Raw genomic sequence first — 12,007 nt, forward strand, 5'->3', positions numbered from 1 at the left:
GAAAATACTTCCAAAGAATTTGCCTAGAAAACAGCACAATGAGGCAAGAAAATGAGTTTGAAAAAGATTTTAAGAGCCGTAGAGGATAGAAGAAGATTTAATATATATTTGATCAGCATCCGAAAAAGAAAGAATAGAGAAAAAGAAGGAGATGAGATATTTAAAGAGATAATGATGGCTGGGTGCAGTGGCTCACGCCTGTAATCCCAGCACTTTGGGAGGCCAAGGTGGGTGGATCACCTGAAGTCAGGAGTTTGAGACCAGCCTGGCCAACATAGTGAAACCCTGTCTCTATTAAAAATAGAAAAAAATTAGGCCGGGCGCAGTGGCTGACACCTGTAATCCCAGCACTTTGGGAGGCCGAGGCGGGCGGATCACTTGAGGTGAGGAGTTCGAAACCAGCCTGGCCAACATGGTGAAACCCCATTTCCACTAAAAATACAAAAAATTAGCCGGGCATGGTGCCAGGTGCCTGTAATCCCAGCTACTCAGGAGGCTGAGGCAGGAGAATCGCTTGAACCCAGGAGGCGGGGGTTGCAGTGAGCCGAGATCGCGCCACTACACTCCAGCCTGGGTGACACAGTGAGACTCCGTCTCAAAATATATATATATATATATATATATGTATATATATAAAATAAAATAAATTAACCGTGTGTGGTGGTGGGTGCCTGTAATCCCAGCTACTCAGGGGGCTGAGGCAGGAGAATCGCTTGAACCCAGGAGGCAGAGGTTTCAGTGAGCTGAGATCATGCCACTGCACTCCAACCTGGGTGACAGAGCAAGACTCCGTCTCAAAAAAAAAAGAGATAATGACTATGAAACCTGGAGAAGTGATAAGCAACATAAATCCACAAAAAGAGCACATATGCCAAGCAGCTAAATAAAGAAAAGCCCACGCCTCGATACCTTGTAGTAAATACACCCTCCCCATCATCACTGCAAGACCCCATTGCTGTTGTCCCTTTACCTAAAAAATAAAAACAGGCCGAGTATGTTGGCTCATGCCTATAATCCTAGCACTTTGGGAGGCCGAGGTGGGTGGATCAGAGGCCAGGAGTTCAAGACCAGCCTGACCAACATGGCAAAACCCTGCCTCTACTAAAAATACAAAAATCAGCTGGGCATGGTGGTGCACACCTGTAGTCCCAGCTACTTGGGAGGCCGATGTGGGAGAATCGCTTGAACCTGGGAGGCAGAGGTTGCAGTGAGCCAAGATAGTGCCACTACACTCGGGCCTGGCAGCCTGGGCAACACAGTGATACTCTGTCTCAAAAAGAAAAAAAATTTAATTAATTTTTTTTTTTTTAAGTAAGGCTAGATTCTGTGCCTGGCAAAACTACCTTTCAAGGACTAGGATGAAATAAAATTGTTTTCATATAAATAAAAACAGAGAGAAATTTATAATCTGACAAGACCACGTGTTGTCAAGGATGTGGTAGGAGTGTAAATGGGTGCATAGGTGTAAATCTGGGCATTATCTGATGAAACTGAAAATATGCCTAACCTATAACCCAGCAAGTCCAGTCCTGAGTCTATACACTGGACTGGAGAAATGCACCCGCCCACACACATACACATGCACAAGGGACATGCTGAAAGTGCTCACAGCAGCCTTGTTCATGACAGCCCCACTGTAAACAATCCATAGGCCCATCAGCAGAGGCCTAGATAAATTATGGCATAGTAATATGATAAGATACAATATGGTAATAAAAATAAGTGAATTTCAACTACATGAAACAATCTCAATGAGCCTTACTAGCAATGCTGAGAGAAACAGCCAGAGGCAAAAAGCTACATGCAGAAAGATTCCACCTGTAGAAGGTTCAAAAGAGCCAAAACTAATCTCTAGTATATCATCAGATGCATAAGTAGATGGAACTATGACCGGACGCAGTGGCGCACGGCTGTAATTCCAACACTTTGCGAGGCTGAGGCGGGTGGATCACCTGAGGTCAGGAGTTCAAGGCCAGCCTTGCCAACATGGCAAAACCTTGTCTCTACTAAAAACACAAAAATTGAGGCCGGGTGTGGTGGCTCACACCTGTAATCCCAGCACTTTGGGAGGCCAAGGAAGGCTGATCACGAGGTCAGGAGATCAAGACCATCCTGGCTAACATGGTGAAACCCCGTCTCTACTAAAAATACAAAAAAATTAGCTGGACGTGAACCCAGGAGGCGGAGCTTTCAGTGAGCTGAAATTGCGCCACTGCACTCCAGCCTGGGTGACAGAGCAAGACTCCATCTCAAAAAATAAATAAATAAATAAATAAATACATAAATAAATACAAAAATTGGCGAGGTGTGGTGGGGTGCATAATCCCAGCTACTCAGGAGGCTGAGGCAGGAGAATCGCTTGAACCTGGGAGGCGGAGGTTGCAGTGAGCCCAGGTTGCACCACTGCACTCCAGCCTGGGCGACAGAGAAAGATGCCATCTCAAAAATAAATAAACAGACCGGGCGCGGTGGCTCACGCCTGTAATCCCAACACTTTGGGAGGCCGAGGCGGGCAGATCACAAGGTCAGGAGATCGAGACCATCCTGGCTAACACGGTGAAACCCTGTCTCTGCTAAAAACACAATAAATTAGCCGGGCGTGGTGGCGGGCGCTTGTAGCCCCAGCTACTCGGGAGGCTGAGGCAGGAGAATGGCGTGAACCCGGGAGGTGGAGCTTGCAGTGAGCTGAGATTGCGCCACTGCACTCCAGCCTGGGCAACAGTGCAAGACTCCATCTCAAAATAAATAAATAAATAAAAATAAGTAGATGGAACTATAAAGAAATGCAAGGACATGATTAACAAAAAAGGATAGAGACTGAGACATGATCCTAAAGGGACACAGGGCCAGGTGCAGTGGCTCATGCCTGTAATCTGAACACTTTGGGAAGCCGAGACAGGAGGATTGCTTAGCCCAGGAGTTTGAGACCAGCATGGGCAACATAGGAAGACTCCATCTCTACAAAAATTCAAAAATTAGCCAGGCGTGGTGGCGCATGCCCATAGTCCCAGCTACTCAGGAGGCTGGGGTGGGAGGATCACTTGAGTCTGGGAAGTCAAGGCTGCAGTGAACCGTGATCAGGCCACTGCACTCCAGCCTGGGTTGACAAAGCCAGACCTCGTCTCAAAAAAAAAAAAAAAAAAAGTAGGGGGGCGGGACACCAGTGGTGCTTCTAGTGTTCATTTTATAATTATTCTGTCCATTTTTGTCTTTGCGTTTTTTTTTCTTTTTTCTTTTCTTTTTTCTTTTTTTTTTTTTTGAGACAGAGTCTCACTCTGTTGCCCAGGCTGGAGTGCAGTGGCACCATCTCGGCTCACTGCAAGCTCTGCCTCCCGGGTTCATGCCATTCCCCTGCCTCAGCCTCCAGAGTAGCTGGGACTACAGTCGCCCGCCACCACGTCCAGCTAATTTATTGTATTCTTAGTAGAGACGGGGTTTCACCGTGTTAGTCAGGATGGTCTCGATCTCCTGACTTCGTGATCCGCCTGCCTTGGCCTCCCAAAGTGCTGGGATTACAGGCGTGAGCCACTGTGCCTGGCCTATCTTATGCATTTTTCTATGTGTGTTATATTTTATAATTATTTAAAAGTTCCGGGCACGGTGGCTCACGCCTGTAATCCCAACACTTTGGAAGGCCGAGGCAGGTGGATCACAAGGTCAGGAGATCAAGACCATCCTGGCTAACACAGTGAAACCCCATCTCTACTAAAAATACAAAAAATTAGCTGGGCGTGGTGGTACGCTCCTGTAGTCCCAGCTACTCGGGAGGCTGAGGCAGGAGAATTGCTTGAACCCGGGAAGCGGAGGTTGCAGTGAGCTGAGATTGCACCACTGTACTCCAGCCTGGGCAACAGAGCGAGACTCCATCTCAAAATAAATAAATAAGTAAAAATTTTAAAAGTTCCAAACAAAATGAAACCGTGAGTGCTTGCCACTATCAGATCTACAGGTGAAGGATGTACGGCAGGAGGAGGCAAAGCCATCCCAGAAGGGAAGCCTGAGCTGCATGAAGAAACAGTGAACAATCCCGTGGTAAGCGTGAGGAAATTCAAACAAGCCCCATCGTCATAAAGTAACAATAGTAAGGTAGAATTTGAGGGTGCAAAAAAGAGGACAGACCTAAAATACACAACAAGCCAGGCAAAGGAGGATGGCCAGCACTGAAGTGTTCTGAGGTCTTTCTTGCAGTATTTAGGAAAGGGGATAATATATTGTTTAATTATACATTCAAATAATGTATACATTCAAATGTTTCAAAATAAATCCAGTCTGGGAATTGGAGTAGTATATGGGAATACAGATTTTAAAAAGACTGGCCATGTTAATAATGCTGCTGAACCTGGCTAACAGGTACCCACTGCAGTTCATTATATAATCTCTTATCTTTTATATATTTCCTTTTTTCCATAACAAAAAGCTTTTTAAGCATGGTAGTGTGCACCTATAATCCCAGCACTTTGGGAGGCTAAAGTGGGAGAATCATTTGAGCCCAGGAGTTCAAGATCAGGCTGGGCAACATAGCTAGTCTCCATCTCTAAAGAAATTAAACAGGCCCTCGGCAAAACCTGAGTCCTGTCCTCTCGCTTTCCTCCCTGGACAGCATGAGCTTCACCACTCGCTCTACCACCTTCTCCACCAACTACCAGTCCCTGGACTCAATGCAGCCGCCCAGCTGGTCAGCAGCACAGCCAGCGTCTATGCAGATGCTGAGGGCCCAGGCTCTCAGAGGGCCCAGGCTCTCAGATCTCTGTGTCCCACTCCACCAGCTTCCAAGGTGCCTTGGGGTCTGGAGGCCTGGCCACATGGATGGCCAGGGGTCTGGCTGAAATGGGGGACATCTAGAACCAGAAGGAGACCAATCAAGGCTTGAACGGCTGCCTGGCCTCCTACCTGGATAGAGTGAGGAGCCTGGAGACTGAGAATTGGAGGCTGGAGAGCAAAATCCAGGAGTATCTGGAGAAGAAGGGACCCCAGGTCAGAGATTGGGGGCATTACTTCAAGACCATGGAGGACCTGAGGGCTCAGATCTTCGCAAATTCTGTGAACAATGCCCGCATCATTCTGCAGATTGACAATCCCCATCTTGCCGCTGATGAGACAGAGCTGGCCATGTTCCAGTCTGGAGAGCGACATCTGTAGGCTCTGCTAGGTCAATGATGACACCAATGTCACTCGGCTGCAGCTGGAGACAGAGATCAAGGTTTTTGAGGAGGAACTGCTCTTCATGAAGAAGAATCACAAGGAGGAAGTTAAAGGCCAACAAGCCCTAATTGCCAGCTCTGGGTTAACCGTGGAGGTAGATGCCCCCAAATCACAGGATCTCGCCAAGATCATGGCAGACATCCAGGCCCAATATGACAAGCTGGCTCAGAAGAACGAGAGAAGCTGAACCAGTACTGCTCCCACCAGACTGAGGAGAGCACCACAGTGGTCACCATGCAGTCCGCCAAGATCAGAGCTGCTGAGCTGACGCTCATGAAGCTGAGATGTACAGTCCAGTCGTTGGAGATCAACCTGGACTCAATGAGAAATCTGAAGGCCAGCTTGGAGAACAGCCTGAGGGAGGCGAAGGCCCACTACGCCCTGCAGATGGAGTAGCCCAGTGGGGTCCTGCTGCACCTGGAGTTGGAGCTGGCACAGACCCGGGCAGAGGAGCAGCGCCAGGCCCAGGAGTACAAGGCCCTGCTGAATATCCAGGTCAAGCTGGAGGCCGAGATCGCCACCTACCACCACCTGCTGGAAGACGGCAAGGACTTCAATCTTGGGATGCCCTGGACAGCAGCAACTCCATGCAAACGACCACCATCCAACAGACCACCCTCCCCCCGCCGCCAGGATAGTGGATGGCAAAGTGGTGTATGAGACCAACAACACCAAAGTTCGGAGGCATTGAGCCAGCAGAAGCAGGGTACCCTTTGGGGAGCAGAAGGCCAATAAAAAGTTCCAAGGTCATTGTGGAAAAAAAAAAAGAAATAATAAATAAGTAAATAAACAAGAAGTTTTTTTAAAAAAACATATTCTTATCAAACAGTTAAAAGTAATTTAAAAATACTTAGACATAGGCCAGGTGCAATGGCTCACACCTGTAGTCCCAGCTACTTGGGAGGCTGGGCAAGAGGATCCCTTGAGCCCAGGCGTTTAAAGCTGCAGTGAGCCATGATTGTGCTGGTGCACTCCAGCCTGGGTGACAGAACAAGATTCTATCTCTAAAAAATAAAAAATAAAGGCCAGGCGCAGTGGCTCACGCTTGTAATCCCAGCACTTTGGGAGGCCGAGGCGGGCGATTTTCGAGACCAGCTTGACCAAACCCCATCTCTACCAAAAATACAAAAATTAGCCAGGCGTGGTGGCAGGCGCCTGTAGTCCCAGCTACTTGGGAGGCTGAGGCAGGAGAATCACTTGAACCCAAGAGGTGGCCGTTGCAGTGAGCCAAGATCATGCCACTGCACTCCAGCCTGGGTGACAGAACGAGACTCTGTCTCAGGAAAAACAAAAAAAGTCCGGTTACGGTGGCTCACGCCTGTAATCCCAGCACTTTGGGAGGCTGAGGCGGGCGGATCACGAGGTCAGGAGATCAGGACCATCCTGGCTAACACGGTGGAACCCAGTCTCTACTAAAAATACAAAAAATTAGCCAGGCACGGTGGCAGGCACCTGTAGTCCCAGCTACTCAGGAAGCTGAGGCAGGAGAATCGCTTGAACCGGGAGGTGGAGGTGGCAGTGAGCCGAGATCACGCCATTGCACTCTAGCCTGGGCGACAGAGCGAGATTCTGTCTCAAAATAAATAAATAAATAAAATAAAAAATAAAGTAAACAAATAAAGTTGGGGAGGGGTGCGGTAGCTCATACCTGTAATCCTATCACTTTGGGAGGCCAAGGCAGGCACATCACCTGAGGCCAGGAGTTCACGACCAGCCTGGCCAACAAGGCGAAATTCTATCTCTATTAAAAATACAAAAATTGGCCGAGCACCGTGCCTCACACCTGTAATCCCAGCACTTTGGGAGGCCAAGGTGGGTAGATCACCTGAGGTAGGGAGTTCGAGACCAGCCTGACCAACATGGAGAAACCGTCTCCACTAAAAATACAAAATTAGCCGGGCATGGTGGTGCATGCATGTAATCCCAGCTACTTAGGAGGCTGAGGCAGGAGCATCACTTGAACCCGGGAGGTGGAGGTTGCGGCGAGCCAAGATCGTGCCATTGCACTCCAGCCTGGGCAACAAGAGCAAAACTCCATCTCAAAAAAAAAAAAAAAAAAAAAAGACCCTAAAACTTAAAAGTATAATAATAATAATAAAAAGAAAGAAAGAAAAAAAAGATAAAGATAAACAACCTAAACTAAAAATAGGCAAAGGATCTGAACAGGCTTTTCAAAGAAGAGGAGGCCACTCATGCCCAATATACATGAAAAGCTGTTTAGTCTCACTAGTAATTAGGGAAATGCAAATTAAAACAAGATTGAAATACCATTTCACACCCAACAGACTGGCAAAAATTAATACACCCAATAAGAGTAATTGAAGAAATGGGAGTTATATAGTTTGTCCATGGGAGTGTAAATTGGTACAACCACTTTGAAGAGCAATTTGACAAATCTTTGTCAAGGTGAAGATGCATGAGCATCATGACCCAGAACTTCCATTTCCAGTTGATACTGTAGAGAAACTTTTGTTTATTTTCCAAGGAGATGTGCTCAAGAAGGTTCTCTGAGGCATTGATCATAATTATGACATTTTACAAGCAATCTATTCTCAGCAGGAGAGTAGTTAAAATAAAAGACACACAGAGATTACAATGAATGGATTAAATTTACAAAGATAAGCACTGATAGATCTCAAAAGCATAATGTTGAGATAAAGTAATTTGCAAAATGATATATAACATTATGATACCATTCATGTAAAATTTTAGAACATAAAGCAATACCATATATTGTTTAAAGATATATACCTGGGCCAGGCATAGTGGCTCACGCCTGTAATCCCAGCCCTTTGGGAGGCCGAGGGGGGCATATCACAAGGTCAGGAGTTTGAGATCAGCCTGGCCAACATGGTCAAACCCTGTCTCTACTAAAAATACAAAAATTAGCTGGGTGTGGTGGCGTGCACTTGTAATCCCAGCTACTCGGGAGGCTGTGGCAGAAGAATTGCTTGAACCCAGGAGGCAGAGGTTGCAGTGAGCCGAGATCGCGCCACTGCACTCCAGCCTGGGTGACAGAGCAACACTGCATCTCAAAAAAAAATAATAATAATAAAATACAGATATATACCTATTGGGTAAAAGTTTTAAAACATGTTTGAGAATAAAAAATACAGACTGGGCACAGTGGCTCACGCCTGTAATCCCAACACTTTGGGAGGCCAAGGGGGGTGGATCACGAGGTCAGGAGATTGAGACCAGCCTGGCCAACATGGTGAAAACCTGTCTCTACTAAAAATACAAAAATTAGCCGGTCATGGTGGCCCGTGCCTGTAATCCCAGCTACTCGGGAGGCTGTGGCGGGAGAATCGCTTGATCCCGGGAGGCAGGGGTTGCAGTGAGCCGAGATCGTGTAACTGCACTCCAGCCTGGGAGACAGAGCAAGACTCCATCTCAGAAAAAAAAAAAAAAAAAAACTTCAGGGAAGGGAGAGGGGAGAGGCCACAAGGGTGGGCTTTAGTTATTTCTGTGACTTTTTATATTTAAAAAAAAAGAGGTCGGGTGTGGTGGCTCATACCTGTAATCCCAATACTTTGGGAGGCCTAGATGGGAAGATTGAACCCAGGAGTTCGAGACCAGTCTGAGCAACATGGAGAAATCCTGTCTCTACAAAAAATACAAAAATTAGGCCTGCCGCACACCTGTAATTCCCAGCACTTTGGGAGGCTGAGGCGGGAGGATCACCTGAGGTCAGGAGTTCGAGAGCAGCCTGACTAACATGGAGAAACCCTGTCTCTACTAAAAAATAGAAAATTATCCAGGCATAGTGGTACATGCCTGTAATCCAGCTACTTGGGAGGCTGAGGCAGGAGAATCGCTTAAACCCGGGAGGTGGAGGTTGCAGTGAGCCGAGATCACACCTGGGCAACAAGAACAAAACTCAGCCTCAAAGAAAAAAGAAAAATTAGTTAGGCATGGTGGCACAACCATGTTCCCAGCTACTCTGGAGGCTGAGGTGGGAGGATCACCTGAGCTGGGGTGAGGTCGAGGCTGCAGTGAACTGTAATCACACCATTGCACTCCAGCCTGGGCAACAGAGTGAGACCCAGTCTCGAAAAAAAAGAAAAAAGATGCCCGGGCATTGTGGCTCACTCCTGTAATCCCAACACTTTAGGAGGCTGAGGAAGCCAGATTGCTTGAGCCCAGGAGTTCGAGACCAGCCTGGGTAAGAGAAGGAGACCTTGCCTCTACAAAAAATACAGAAGTTAGCAGGGTGTGGTGGCATGCACCTGTAGTCTCAGCTACTCAGGAGGGTGAGGTGGGAGGATTGCACTTGAGCCTGGGAGGTCAAGGTTACAGTGAACTGTGATTGCACTACTGTACTCAAAACTGGGCGACACAGTGAGATTCTGTCTCAAAAAAAAAAAAAAAAGGATCTGAAGCAAATAGTCAAAATATTAAAAACAAAATCATCTTGTTGGAGGGTGTATGTGTGTTTTTATATCATTTTTTGTATTTTTCTTTATGCGTCAAATATTTTTAAATGAGTAATTAAAAGTAAAACAAACAGAAAGAGTGCTGGGATACCCCAGTGATGCTGCCTGGTGCCGGTAGGGCAGGGGAGCGACAACAAGAGGGCACTGTTTTCCATCCCTGCCTGGAATCCCAGGGTCTCTGACCTCCTCCACCGCCTGCCCTGTGTCCCCAGGACTCAGTGCCCCTACCTGACAACAGGGCTGGCTGGCACCACCCCAGATCCCTAGAGGTCACCTACCCTCCAGCCAGAGGAAACTGAGAAGCAGAAATCCAGAGGGGCCTGCTCCTACACAGATGCCCGCTGGACCCCCAGACACACACCTCGCTCTAGACCTGTAGGGAGCCCCCAGTTTTCAAGACTCATTATCGACCTCACCCACTGACTTTTCCAGAAGGGGCTTTTGTCCCCTCTCAGGGTAGCTGAAGGCTGACTGGGACCAGAGGCTCTGTCCAGCGGAGGCTTCATCCAACAGCACTAGCAGTGCCCGTCTCATTCGTAGACAGACCTGTGCTTCTACCCAGTTTTTATATTGACCGCTTTTTCATTCATTTATGTGCAAAACCTTCCTGATTAAAGTATCTAGGTTTATATGTTGGCTGAAGAAGAAAAGAGTGGAGAAGAGAGCATGACCCACCAGCGTAAGGGACGTGGGTGTGCAGAGCAAGACAGGCAAGGGCTACGGAGATGGAAAGTTTGAGGTGGAAGCTGCAGCTGGTCAAGCCAGGGAGGTGGCCCTAGGTCTCACCCTCTACCGTGGGGACCCATGAGACAGATGAGGGCTGTGACTTCAAACTGCAGACCAACAGATGCCCACAGCTTCTCCTGAGGGTCGCTCCTGGACTGCCCCTTCTCTCCAACAGGGACCAGAGCAGCCCCTGGCACTGCTGTGAGGGTGCTGGGGCATCCTGGGGAATCTGGGGGACCCAGAGTCCCCCACACTGCTGCCCAGCCACCCTTGGCTGCCTTAATCATGTTGCCAGCTTGGAGGTGTCTCAAGGCAAAAGATAGACGCTGGCTGCTGGCACTGAGCCACCAAAGCCATGGGAGCCCCACTGCTGAGGAGGGCTGGCCCGGGAGCTCGTCTCAGTTCCACAGTCACACTCCGGGTCCCTGGTCCAGGACAGGAGTTAGGGCCAAGCCCCAGCTTCCGCCATCTGTCTGCAGTGGTCAGGAGACAGTGGACCATGCTTCAAGCCCATCTCCACGCCTGGGTATCCAGCCTGGGCCGCAGATTTACAACTGAAAGGCTGCGGGACTGGACGGTGGAATCTGAGCCATGGTGTGGACGCTGGGCGGCCTCCTGAGCTCCAGGAGGGTCCTTCGTCCCAACCTGCCTCACTGGGTGTTTCCTTCCCAGCCTTCCCGGCTCGCCGCAGGCCTCAGAGGACCCTCAAAGCCTTGGTTTTCCCTCCCTCGGAAGACAGGAAACGGGGTTGGGAGTTTGTCGCAGTATCGCAGCCCGAGAGCCCAAATTGTCCCAAGCCCAGTCCACCCGCGCCCTCCAGCAGCTCTGCTGAATAGGCGCGGCGAAGCGGGCCACGACCGCGAGGGGGCGCCAGGCAGCCACGCGAGACTCCCAGGGTCAGGCCCACGCGGGCCACCAGCCGCACTACTCTTCCGCTTCCCAAGTCGGCACACACGGCGCCCGTGCCTCCACGCTGCTGACTGCTGCAAATCGAATCCCTCTCAACTCCTGTCCGCACGGGAACCCCAGTTTACAGGGGAGCCGGCTGCCTGGCATCCCGGTGCGGCCACAGAGGCGTCCTTGTGGAAGGAGCCTGGGGACCGCTGCGGCCCATCAAGTGTGCCGCACGCCCTCCGTGCGCGGCCCGTCGGAGTGCACTTTGCGCCTCCTGCATTGTGAAAGGGAGCGGGGAGAACGGAACATGGACCCAAAGACACTGGCACTGGCAGAGCTCCGCCTGGGGCCGATGCCTTGGGCAGTACAGTACTGGTCATCTTGATTGGGGTGCACCTGTGGCCTGCCGTTGTATGTGTGGAGAAACCAAAACCTGGAGGGATTTTCTGCCCTGCCCAGGCTGCACAGCTCACCAGTGGTGGGGCTGGCATTGGAGCTCCCGGTCCACACCTGGGCTCCTCCATCCCATGGAAAGGCAGAGGTGCTGACCAGGAATCAGCCCAGGTACCTGGCACGTGCCTGACCGGAAGCCCAGGTTCCTGCTGCCTGAGCAAGCTGGATCCCCAGGATAGGCCCGCCCCAGTACTGGAGTCCTCCCCATCAACCCCACCCCCCTACCCCTCTCAGCCCCCCCACCCCCCTCAGCCCCCCCCCCCGCCCCCCCCCACCTCCCCGACACGCCCTGTCCT

General features: G+C 49.8%; 1 pseudogene; it reads left to right on the forward strand.

The window, feature by feature from the left end:
- Positions 1-4,318: 4,318 nt before the first annotated feature.
- On the forward strand, positions 4,319-7,689 carry LOC129398093 (keratin, type I cytoskeletal 18-like; annotated as a pseudogene).
- Positions 7,690-12,007: the final 4,318 nt, after the last annotated feature.

Source organism: Pan paniscus, chromosome 5, assembly GCF_029289425.2.
Source record: "Pan paniscus chromosome 5, NHGRI_mPanPan1-v2.0_pri, whole genome shotgun sequence".
Classification (NCBI taxonomy): Eukaryota; Metazoa; Chordata; class Mammalia; order Primates; family Hominidae; genus Pan; species Pan paniscus.